The sequence below is a fragment of the Acromyrmex echinatior genome, chromosome 8 (genome assembly GCF_024713525.1).
Source record: "Acromyrmex echinatior isolate Ae372 chromosome 8, ASM2471352v2, whole genome shotgun sequence".
Taxonomy (NCBI): Eukaryota; Metazoa; Arthropoda; class Insecta; order Hymenoptera; family Formicidae; genus Acromyrmex; species Acromyrmex echinatior.
Window position 1 is genome coordinate 9,143,715 of NC_141859.1, and position 12,330 is coordinate 9,156,044.

Here is a 12,330-nt window from a genome sequence, read left to right on the forward strand (position 1 = left end):
CAATTTCGTGTTACAATGAAGAGAAAAATACATTGTTTAAAAAAATACGTTCTATCTTCTGTGTTACGCGATTATCGCGGCGCCGAAAGGTGAACCGTGTTTTAAATTTAAATTCAAAACGTAACACGACCAGACAAAAGAAAGTTTAATTTAAATTTAATTAAATTCAATCCATTCAGCAAAACCGGATCGAAATATTTTTCCAAGGTGATACGGTGAGTTTACGTTACCATAAAATTTAGCGATTAATTCTGGATGTGTAATGAGATATTAATTTGTAACATTAGAGATACCGATTTCATGTTATTTAATGAATAATCTATTTTAACGTTAATAACATTCACGAACAGAAAATTTTGTTTGAAAATTCGCATGGTCTTAAATACAATATAGCATTGCCGAGAATAGGACGCGGAATTTAAAGAAGATCGACAGGAATCACAGATCGGGCATCACGTTAGCAACATTCGCTGCGCGATCGGCAAAGTTTGATACTGCAAGCGTAAAGGAACACCCAAAAACTTCGATAATGGAAGTAATTGAATTTCAACCGAGACGGCCGCGAAGCTAACGGCACGTATCTAACGAAATTTAATGACGATCGAATTTAATTGGATGAGGAAATTTAACGGACGGATGGTCGGGCAGTCACGTAAAAAAGTCTTCGTACGTGAATCACGAGAGGATTCAGGTAGAAGGAGGGAAAATCGAGAGAGAAGGAGAAGAACAGGGAGAAGAGGGAATAGTAAGAAGGGGGTGAAAGCCGAAAGCCGCGAGACTTTGAGAACCCCGTGACGGAGTACTCGTCGACTCCAGAGAAATGGATCCGGCGATTACTCTGGATCCACGAGACGAAGTCGTAAATCGAGACGAGTACGCTTGCTGAGCGAAATGAGTTTTGGAATAAGATCGAATCCCAATCGACTTTCCTCCTAGCGCGCAGCTCGGAACGATCTTCGTAAATCAAAGTGACCGTTATACTGGACGGAATTACCGTAGTTCCGAAATCACTGTTTCATAACTACGTACGCGCAAAGATGACGCAGAAGCAATGACGTCGGAAGGAAGAAAGTTCAAACGCTTCGCGAAAGCAACAGCCAGTATTACTTTCGCCAGTAACAGCCTGCTCTTGTTAGTCACCGTGTGCTGTGTCAACTATTTCCCGATAAAGAAAAGCATCAACTGATATCACCCTTCATTTAATGAAACGGATTCCAGATATTTTTTTCCAATAAAAGTTTCTCGCACGCTGCGTTCTTATATATTATAATTAAGAAATTCAAATATACAAATAAAAATAAATCTTAAAAATTTCTTGCAATAACTTTTTCTTAAATGAAATTAAGAATTATTAAAATTAATCGAATGCCAAATATAATTCAATTAATTAACGTCAATGGTATAACGGTTTTTGCGCTTTATAAATTATATTATATCAACTCGATGAAATTATAAGATTTGACAGGAATAATTTTAGTCATTTATGTATTATGCAAATTAAACATCTTGAAAAATTGCGTTTTTTGTTCAGTCAATGCGACGGAAATATGGCGATCTAAATTATTGAACGGAGTCATCAAAATTCTATGCCCCAGTTTTGTACAGTTATTTCAGAGATTTATCATCTAGTGTCAGGTTTTTACGGTACCACTGGGATTCACGAAAAATTTAAGACTCTACAAAATCGATATTATAATAATCTATCGATTTTATGATAGTTTAAAACATTTATAATAATCTATTTTAGATATACGTTCCTGAGTTAAAAACACTTGATAATAAAATTAACGTGTATATACAATGTACTATATATATATCACCTTTCCATATAAATCATCTTTATATTTATCTTTATATTTATCTTTTCAAGATTTGACATTTCGAAACTTATATACAACTAGGTTATATTTGAATAAGTAAAAATAGCTCTCAAAGAATCAACAATTGAAAGAGAATGTCTGTCAAGACATTAAGATATCAAATTTCTGACAGTATTTCAGTTGTCTAATTTGGAGACTATAATTTTCCTAGATTTCAATCTACGTGCAATCTGAATTATTCGGTAAGGAGAGGGGGAGTAGAGGAAGCGGTATTTCCGAAACTATCGTAGAGTGCTGTATGTAATATATATAGAAAGAAATATATTTTTGAAACTGCATTTTTGTGATCTTTTCTTTCTCTTTCTCTTTTTCTTTTTTGACATTAAAATCCTATGAACTTCATTTCTTAAATTAGTAGATTATCAAATAACTATACATGTGATACTTTTAAAAATTTTAAAGCAGGAACCAATATTCATAGCCATTCATTTTAATTAAAGAAATTAGGAAGGAACAAAGAAATATCGAGGTGCTGTTAAGTTGATATTTCTGTAATTCCTTTGTCGATTTTTCATCGTCTATCAGCCTCTTATAACAGATTGAACAGTTTTTTAGTTACTGCGAGACTGAATTTATTTTATTCCACAGAATTATCTAGGCGGCTTGAAGCGGTCGCTAAATTCTGGCGCGAGGTCATCTTCTCGCAACCACACCAACGTTGATGCATAATTGCAGCGGATTAAATTCGTCTCTTGTGGTTCCTGCGGAAATCACTTCCCAGCCGCTCTCGCGTCATTATTTTCTGCGGCGACTTACGCGGAGTTTACGTACTGTCCCTCTGCGTTCGTTAACGAAGTTCCGGGAAAGCTCGACCGCTTTTTGTTAACGACTTCGCGAGGGTAGAGTCGTTTTCGGGCGGAACTTTTTACCGACTGTCCATTATCTTAAACAAACGCCGAGAAGCCGAATTTTGCGGCTGGACGTGACGCGAATAATCGCCTTTTCGTCACGTCGTGACCACGCAATATATGTTCGCGTGCGTTTATGTGACAAACGACTCACATGACTAGTGAAATATTAAACTTTTCAGGTCTGTGACAGGATAAATATGGAAATGTACAAACATTATAAGAGATATTTTTAGAATATACACTGTTAAATCTATAGTGTCAAATTTAATCTAATGTGAGTCGCCATTGCTCCTACTAAATATTGTTATTTTTTTACCAAAACGATAATTGAATTTGATACTATATAATGTCAAATTGACACTGTATACTGTGAAATAACCATTGTTTTAGTATAAAATAACGATAAGCTTGAGTAGGAACAGTGGCGACTCGCGCGTTAAGTTAAATTTGATACTACAGATTTTAACAGTGTACTATATATTTTTAGAATATACTTTATATTATATTTTATAAATATAAAAAGTAATATATTCATCTCGTAATATTAAGAATTGCAATGATTAATTGTTCATGTCATTTTTCTAACCAAAAGATGAAAAAATTTAGGGATATTCAGCCAAAAATTCAAAAGTCAATGCAAGTTTTAACCCTCCTGCGATCCAGGTCTTTTTGACTGAAGCAATTTCATTCTCAAATTTCTTCGAAATAAAGAAAGATGTGAGAGAGTTCGATTTTTCCCTGCCAAAATATTTTAAAAATCTATTTGAGAATGTAAGAGAAATGTTAAAAAGTAATCCTTAATTTTTTTTTTTGAAAGAAAATCTAGAATGGTAAACAAAACTTTTGAACTGGTTGAAGGAAGTAAAAAAGTTATAGACAGAGGGTTAACAAATCCTTTCATAAATCTTTTATAAAATTATAGATAACATTAGGAATATAATACAATTTATTTATTATAAAACTACTAGACAATACTACTAATCCTTCTATAAATCTATTTTCATTCTATTTCACAAGCTATTAGACCGTAAGAGCTATCGTAGCAGTTACGGTTGAATTATTCCCAAACTACGTGCAGCTGAATCGCGTCGCTACAAGTTGAAGTGGTGCTCGTTGAAATAAACGTAATCTCTTCTCCGGGCCTATGTTTCCAAAACGTGGAAAACATTTCCGACGAACAAGTTTCCATACCGTCGAATCTCCCGCATTTCATCATTGCGATAGCCGAAGCCCCGGTCAGGCGGCCCGTTCGTTTCCGAAAACCTGTGCGCGGCCCGTTGAAAAATGAATTAGTTTGTTCTTTGTGTAGCGTGTAACTTTCAATGCTTGAACAACGACGAAGATAGACACGTAGCACAAAATCAATTTTTGGAGGAAAATTTTCCCAGAGTGGCAACGGTAGTAGCGGCGGCGGCGGCGGCGGCGGCAGTACGGTGACGTTTTGACCAGAGCAATGGAAAAATAATGACGGTAAAAAAATTTTTTTAAACCGTCACGATGGCGATGTGTCGGCGGCAACGCCCGGTAGCAATTTTGTTCCGAGCAACATGTCCGAATAGGTTTTTTTATGGTCTATTTTTTTTTTTATGTTTTTACGAGACTCGACGAACGTGTAGACCACTGCCGAGCTGGTGAGATCTGGGAAGGGACGAATGACTAACAAGGGATAACTTCGTTAAGGACCACGGGCCTAGCTTGTGTGTTTTACAAGTTACAAATTAAGCTGATTAGTAGTAAGTCGAAGCTCGAACTGCCGCTCTTGCCGCCTGCCGGCCAAATCTCCGCTCGTCGCATGCGACAACGTAAACGTTGAATCGTGCTCCGGTTTGTTGACATTTTGCATGTTCGAGCGGCGTGAATAGATAGCGCTTGTGAGAAATCATAACAAATAAAATCATTATCTGCGCGTTGTTTACGCGATGTATCGTATTCCCGCTAGAAAAGTGATACAAGTCACAAATATAAAATCGTTCGGGAGACAAAGTTACGTAATTAAAAATTAATTATTTATTACGACAACGTAAGTTCAACTTGGAGCCAATCATAAATTGTTTGTTCCAAGCTCTCTAGAAGATATTAAAATAAAATAGATATTAATTTCATTATATCATATTAATCTAAGCCTTAAACTACTCCTTTTTGATTCCTGTCACTTTTCTTCGACAAGCATTTTGATTGAATTTGTATTACTTTTCCCGATTGAAAGCCAATGTACTTTGAACACAAACCGTATATATCGTACATAATGAAATTCCAAAAATTTTGACTTGTCCCTCAATTTATGTCTAAAATGTTCTCAAATAACAATTCCGAGAACAATTGTCCCCCTCCAATCCTCGTAGAAATATTTTATTACATCACGTAAAGTGTGAACACAATATCTTACGTGGTGAAAAAAGTGCTTGCCTGTGTAGCGCGCGAGATTATCTTAATCTTTTGAAAGCTGAAAAATGCGAGCGCTAACGAACGCGACTCTCGCATAATGGCGGGAGGAAGTTTGTCTAAAACATGGAAGGCATTCGTCGTGCGATACAGTGCAAGCTCCACAGTTTCTCTGTGCTACGCGTGACAAGATAACGTGGCCTGAAAAATGGAAACAGAGAAAGGAACAAGCGACGTCATCGATCTTAGAACGAGATTGTTTCTTCCTCTCGCAACTCCTCAGTACATAATTACGTCGCGTCGACTCGGCGGCGTCTCTCGCGGCGATGCAGGATGATGCTGCGTGCCCGTGTCACACTCACAAACTCCTGCGAATAAAATAATGTCTACGGTGGTGATCGAAAAATATGTTTGCCGTTATCACTATTTTACATACGTGATACGAGATGAGAACTGTATCGAATTTGGAAAACGGGGCGACAAAATTTAAATGTAAACTAACTTTAAACGACATCACGTATGCATACGTGGCGTGCAATAATAAATGTCGCGCGTGTACATGGTTTGATCTCATTTCCCTGCCCGCATTTTTCTGCTTTCGTCAAACGTTTTCTCCTACGCTACGCGTGGAGTAATTGCATTCCAACGATCCATATGTTCCCGAATGATTTAGCCCAGTCGAGAGTTACGAGACCGTGTATCGTGTATGATTCATGAACCTCATTAATTTAAAAGGCTCGAGAAGCGTGGAAACCCCTGGCAACGAGTGTAGCCCCGATTGTAAGCTTCTCTTGTAAGCGGAAATTCTACTCCAAAAGGCATTACAAATAACGTTAAAAATTTTTATGACTTTACACGGTACAGAGAGTCTTACCATAAGCTGTTTAGTAAGAATGATAAATATTGTGCGACGACGTAAAATGTCATTTTCGTATCTCTAAAGTAACTTCGCTATTATCCTATTACTAACTTTGCTGTTATGCTATTAAGTATGAAACTCTATGGTTCATGCATAATTTATGTGCATGCTTCATTGACTTTTTAATTCTTCTTAAAATCGGGTTGAAACTTTGCGGTTTGTTTTATGAGCCCGCTGATGCACGATATTTAATAAATATCAGACCTCTGAAGCACTGCTGGTTCGGTTTAATGGATGTGTACTTTTTGAGAGAATTACACTAACTACAAATGATTTAGAAAACTCGATAACGTTATTTTAATTAATTTTAATCTTTACAATATTGCAATAAAGTATTACTATTATTATTATTATTATTATTATTATTATTATTATTATTATTATTATTATTATTATTATTATTATTTAATCGATTTTCATCTTTTAATCGTCGAACCATTAATATGAAATATTAAAATCATGTTATTAATAATATCGTACAAAATGTAGCCTCGTAATTCACTCGCGCTCGTGTATCGTGTCTGATTCATGAGAACCATTAATTTAAGAGTCGCGAGGCTCGTCGAGTTAAAAGAAAGTGGCACAACATGAGGATGTGCACACTCGAGCGCTTAATAAGCTCGTTGGTTCCCGCAGAAATTATCGCGGTCTAAAAAAAAGGAAGGCAGCGAGAGAGCTCGTAACCAGCGGCGCGCGTTCACGTCGCGATTGTAGAACGATCGTCCACGAGCAGAAAATTCAGGTGGAGGGAAAGAGAGGCAGGCGCGGTAAGAGGCACCCTCGGGGAGAGGGTGTAAAGTCGGTCTAGTAGACAGGAAATTACACGTCCTGCCGAGCCATAAGTTTTCGGTGGGTGCTGCGGTGCCTGGAGTTCCCGCCAGCCTAACATTCCCATCGCTCGTCGTCGCTGCGCCACCACGTTTAGGCTCGCAGCGACCTTTCGTCGCGACAAGCGCTCGTTATTAATTACGCTACGCGTCCTCGATGCACGATTAATTGCTGGAATTACTGGAATTAATGCGCGCGTCCGTTGGCAGACGCGCGGAATGTTTGTTTTGTGGAATAAACGCAAGGGCGTGGACGCGGCGTGCGGGGAGAGAAACTCGGATGATTATTAATTTTGAACAACGGATAAAATTTCATCACGCGGACGATTAGCGAACGCGCGGAGAGACGAGCTTTTTCAAATAGGACGGATCGCATTTCTCAAGTGACAAAAGCAAATGATTTTTTTTTTTTTAAATAATTGAAATTATTAATTAAGATGAATGCGAGGAGACGTGATATATTGTGTCAGATATTTATATCTTTCAATAATTCAAAAGCCAGATTAATATATAGGATTAAAACAGTTTATTAGGATGGCGAATTTATTTCATTATTCACGCTGTCAATTTTATAGCTTATTTATCTCAATTTGAATTACAAAAATCTGTATGAAGGATTGATCACTTCATATTTCCCGAACAAAGCAAAACCGGAAATTCAAAAAAATGTAATACTTAATAATACACGCCATAAGATTCTTTTTTACAAATATGAGATCACACATGAATATTATTAATAATAAGCCCTAACATTCGATATATTTCATATTCTTTTTTACTGATCGAGCGAGGATTTCAAAAGGATCCAATTGAGGATACCCAACTTCCGCGGAGATACTAATACAGTCGGTCGTTCCAGAAGAAACGGCTAACTATAGTGACATCGAAGGAAGTTGCTTGGAGACTCAGTGCTGCTCCCCCGTTGACACTCGTCGAGATTAATTATTCCGGAAACAAAGACTCACACCCTTCTCGCGTCATTGCACGCCGCCAAGTTGCAGACAGGCTGCAGGTGCGACGCGCAATAACCTCGGCGTTTGATAACTATTCCCAGCTTCGCGGGTCTACCGCAAATACGTAAACTTAGGCACTTTGCCGATCGAGTCTGGAATACTGTTAACAACCTCGTGAGAGAAAGTTCTTCTTTCCCAGATTTGGTCACTGTATCATTTAACAAGTGCAAACGCGTAGTTCCGTTTATAAACACATGTATCTTACACTACTAACTCTAATAATCGTACGAGAAAAAAATTTTAACTCTTACTTTACTAACGTAAGGCAATGAACAATTATGATATAAATTTGGATCGATGAAAATAAATCTAATTAATAACAATAAAAATCCTACATTCGATCAAAAGAGATTTTAGTATTTAAATATTTCTACAGTGAATTTATATAGATATGTATTTGATTCTGTTTAATTTGATATTAAGCATCGAAACTTTTTTTTATTTTTAAATGCAATAGGTTTGTTACTGCTTTTTTATTACTGCATTATGAACCGGTACAATAAGTTGATGTGAAACAAATGTATATTTACAGTTGTACAACTTATTATACCGTGTGTATCAATTCAGAAAGTGCAGCAATAAAAAACAGACTTATTGATAAGCAAAACCAGAGTTGTAATAATATCATTCATTAAATTGTACAAGCAATTTAACTTTTTTAATGCATCTTTATAAGTATATTAATAAACTGATATTATTGAAAAACTTAAAATCTGCGAGTACTTTCACTGCCAAAATTTAAACCAGGATCTCTAAGGGTAATGAGTTACACAAAAAGTTCGTGCTAATAAACTACAAAATATTACATCAAGCTATTTTCAGTAGAAACGGAATTATAAATTTACAATAAAATAATAAAGTAATAATAATCATATGAAAAAAAATTAAATTTCGATGTAACATCAAAAGCTTCAATAATTGTAACAATATTTTTAAACTTTTTTCCCAATATTCTTTTAAATTCCGCTTGTTTAATCTGTATTTATATTACGCGCGATATTAGTCCGATATGAGCTTGTTAATTTCTTTATGACTTTTTATACGATCTCGCTGTTCCGACACATAAAATACTCTGGATCAATATACACATATTTCTTTCTAGAATGCTTGCGACCACAAGCACTGCGTCAAAAAGTGTTATTGAATTTACTAGGACTTTAATAACTTCATATCGTCGTGTAAACCATAAACCACGATACTCAACCCATTTTCTACTTCCCAAATCTAATAAATATTTTTGTTACATAATAAATATATATATATATAAATTAATAGATTTAAGTATAATTGTTAAATGCAAAGCAAATGTAATTGGAGGTGATAATATCAAGCACTGTAAACGTTTGAAAAGTGTTATGTGAGAAAAACACTTCCACAAGATATTTGGCATTTCGGCGTATGTTATCGTTTGCACCTTCCAACGTGTCGATCAACGCCAGGCATAATGTTGGAGAGTAATGGCGAAAGTTCACAATTAAACTAGTCTAAGATCGGCTTAAGCCCGAATCGCAGGAATACGAGTCAAATACCGCTTAATTAAACTGTCGAAGTTGAGCGTGCTAATTGCAAACGACTCGCAAAAGCCTGCAACGATAGAAAGAACAGGGTGAGGAGAAAGCATAGAGATTAATAATCAAAATGCACGATGAGTGATAATTGACTGATATTAGGTAAATTCGCCGAATTGTAATGGATTTACCAAATGAATATCACGTTTTAAAAAACTTTGCACTCACATTGCTGGAACGCTGATGTCAGCGTACAATTGTTACAACAGAACATTGCTTTGGCATTAGCTCAAATTTCAGATCATTGATTTTCTGAACAGCGCAACGTCCAAAACAGAAATTAGGCTGTCTATTATGTGATTGAAATTAATTCATGTGTATCACTTTGATTAATTAATCTAATCAAAAAACGTCAAAGTATTTCTTTCACATAGTATTTTAGAGTAAGAAAATATTCTTTATTGTATGTAATACTCCGAAATTTTACAGATATGACATTTTTTGGAAATCTAATTAAATAATATATAAGATACAAAAATATATACATCACGCAGTAAATGTGACTCTTTTTCAGATATATAATTTCAAAAAAAATATCTGGATATATACTTCAATGTAGAATAACAACCGAAATGTATGCTGACTCATAAATATATCCTACCGTTCTTATATTGATATTGAATTTTAACAAAATTTTAATAGTTTCATTAATTGCGCATGTACGTGACAATGGTTTTAATGGTAAAATATCTAAAAATTTAGCTATCGAAATAATTATGTAAGAATTATTTACGAGTAATGCTGCAAAAAGTTTTGACATTCTAATAATTATATAAACATTCTACACAATTATTTTGATGATCCAACAAAGTTATTTTTCAGGTCTGTATCTAGCTAAATTTTTAAATACTTCAGCAAAATTGTTCTTTCTCGTAGCGATATTTATATTTCATTACCGAAACGTCACTTTTTCTACACGAAAAAAAATATTTTGCTGCTCCAACCAGAATTATCGCTGTTTTTTGTATGTAGTAGAAAATTATACTATATTATACGCATAAAATTTAGCATTATATTATAACAATATGTGCAAGAAAATTTAGGTCTCATAATCAAATATAAATCACTACTAAATATGAATTACATTCACAATCGTCTGATTGAACGTATAGAGGGACTTTCTTGATCAATTCGAGAGAGAGAGACAAATGGATATCAGATATTAATTTTCTATCTCTATCATCTATATTGATTAAATACAAGACATATCGTAAACATATAATAACAATATCGCAATGCTTCCTAGACATTTATCCATTTAGCTAACTCTTCGTATCTAGATCATTTTTTTCGCTATGACTGCTATCACTATTTTTCAATATAGATGGCTTCAAAAATAAATGCTCAGACGTGCTATATTCACATAAAAAATGCATCGCGAAGATACATAGACAAAATCAGAAAAATTTAGGTCTCAAATAATCAAATATAAATCACTAAATACTACTAAATATGAATTACATTCACAATCATCTGATTGAACGTATAGAGGGACTTTCTTGATCAATTCGAGAGAGAGAGACAAATGGATATCAGATATTAATTTTCTATCTCTATCATCTATATTGATTAAATACAAGACATATCGTAAACATATAATAACAATATCGCAATGCTTCCTAGACATTTATCCATTTAGCTAATTCTTCGTATCTAGATCATTTTTTTCGCTATGACTGCTATCACTATTTTTCAATATAGATGGCTTCAAAAATAAATGCTCAGACGTGCTATATTCACATAAAAAATGCATCGCGAAGATACATAGACAAAATCAGAAAATAAGAAACATGACTTTCTGTGACGTGTTTGACACAAATACTGAAACGAGACGTCGTGACACGATCGCACCTGCCTGTACGTCATACGCGACAGAGCATAAAGCGCGTGCGAAGATCGCTCGCATTTGCCAGCTGCCGCCTGTATAATAGACCGTCATTATCATCGGCCAGCCATCGGAAAGCGATAAATCATCCGGGCACGAGCTCAACCGCGCGCCTCGATAATTTTTATGAGTGTCGAATGCGCGAGGTATAACGGGAACGTGAGTACAACCGATCGAAGCTGAAATGTCAATAGCAGAGATAGACCGTCTCACCTTCCTCGCGTGCAAACCACAGAAACATAATTGAATATCGGGAACCGTCGTTCTCTTTCGAGCCTTCGGTTATTAGCGCTAATGATTTTACAGCCCTCGCGGCTGATTTAGTGTTCATTTTCGCGTTTCCCAACCCCTTTTCACCCGTTCCCCTACACGTCGTGCTTTTCTCTGTTTCTCTGGCTATCGTTTCGTCCTTTCGAGCATCCCGCTTTCTCTCCTTCTTCCATTCTTTCTGCCCGTTCGCCTGTCATCTCCAAAGCTTCCATGCACAAATATCATTACTGTTATGTTCATGTAAATTTCGCAACTGTATAAATAAAGTACATACATAATGTGGAAAATGCGTTATTAACGCTTCCTTTTCGTGAACAAGTCTGATGAACAAGATATTTCGTGTTTTGCTCATAGTATTTTTGCTCTTCGTCTGTCGAAATTACTTATGAGAGAGATATTACTCCTTTAAATCCGATCTACTCAAACATTTTCATGCTTTAGAGCTGTAAAATAATTAATTCAAATATTTTACCGAAAGATCGAAGTCTATTCAGGTAGAAAATAATATATTTTAAAAAAGATAAAAGACATATTTCCCAAAAAATAGGAAACTTTTAGAATAAATAAAATGTAAATTCCAAAACACGTTGTGTAACGCTATACGACGCTATACGACACCACGAAATTGCTAATCGCACTGAATTTTCGTTTTAAATTAGCGCACTAATTCACGGAGATCTCTCGAGTTGAATGCACAGAATGAAATTCAACGCATACTGAGTGTGTTGCAATTAG

The 12,330-nt window shown here is 35.4% G+C and overlaps 1 protein-coding gene and 1 long non-coding RNA gene across 3 annotated transcripts in view; one reads left to right on the plus strand and one right to left on the minus strand.

Annotated features, from left to right (window-relative positions):
* LOC105147402 (uncharacterized) overlaps positions 1 to 12,330 on the minus strand; it is a 191,062-nt gene that overhangs the window by 124,129 nt on the left and 54,603 nt on the right. The window lies entirely within an intron of this gene.
* The window catches only part of LOC147908733 (uncharacterized), a 127,409-nt gene that overhangs the window by 71,108 nt on the left and 43,971 nt on the right, over positions 1 to 12,330 (plus strand). The window lies entirely within an intron of this gene.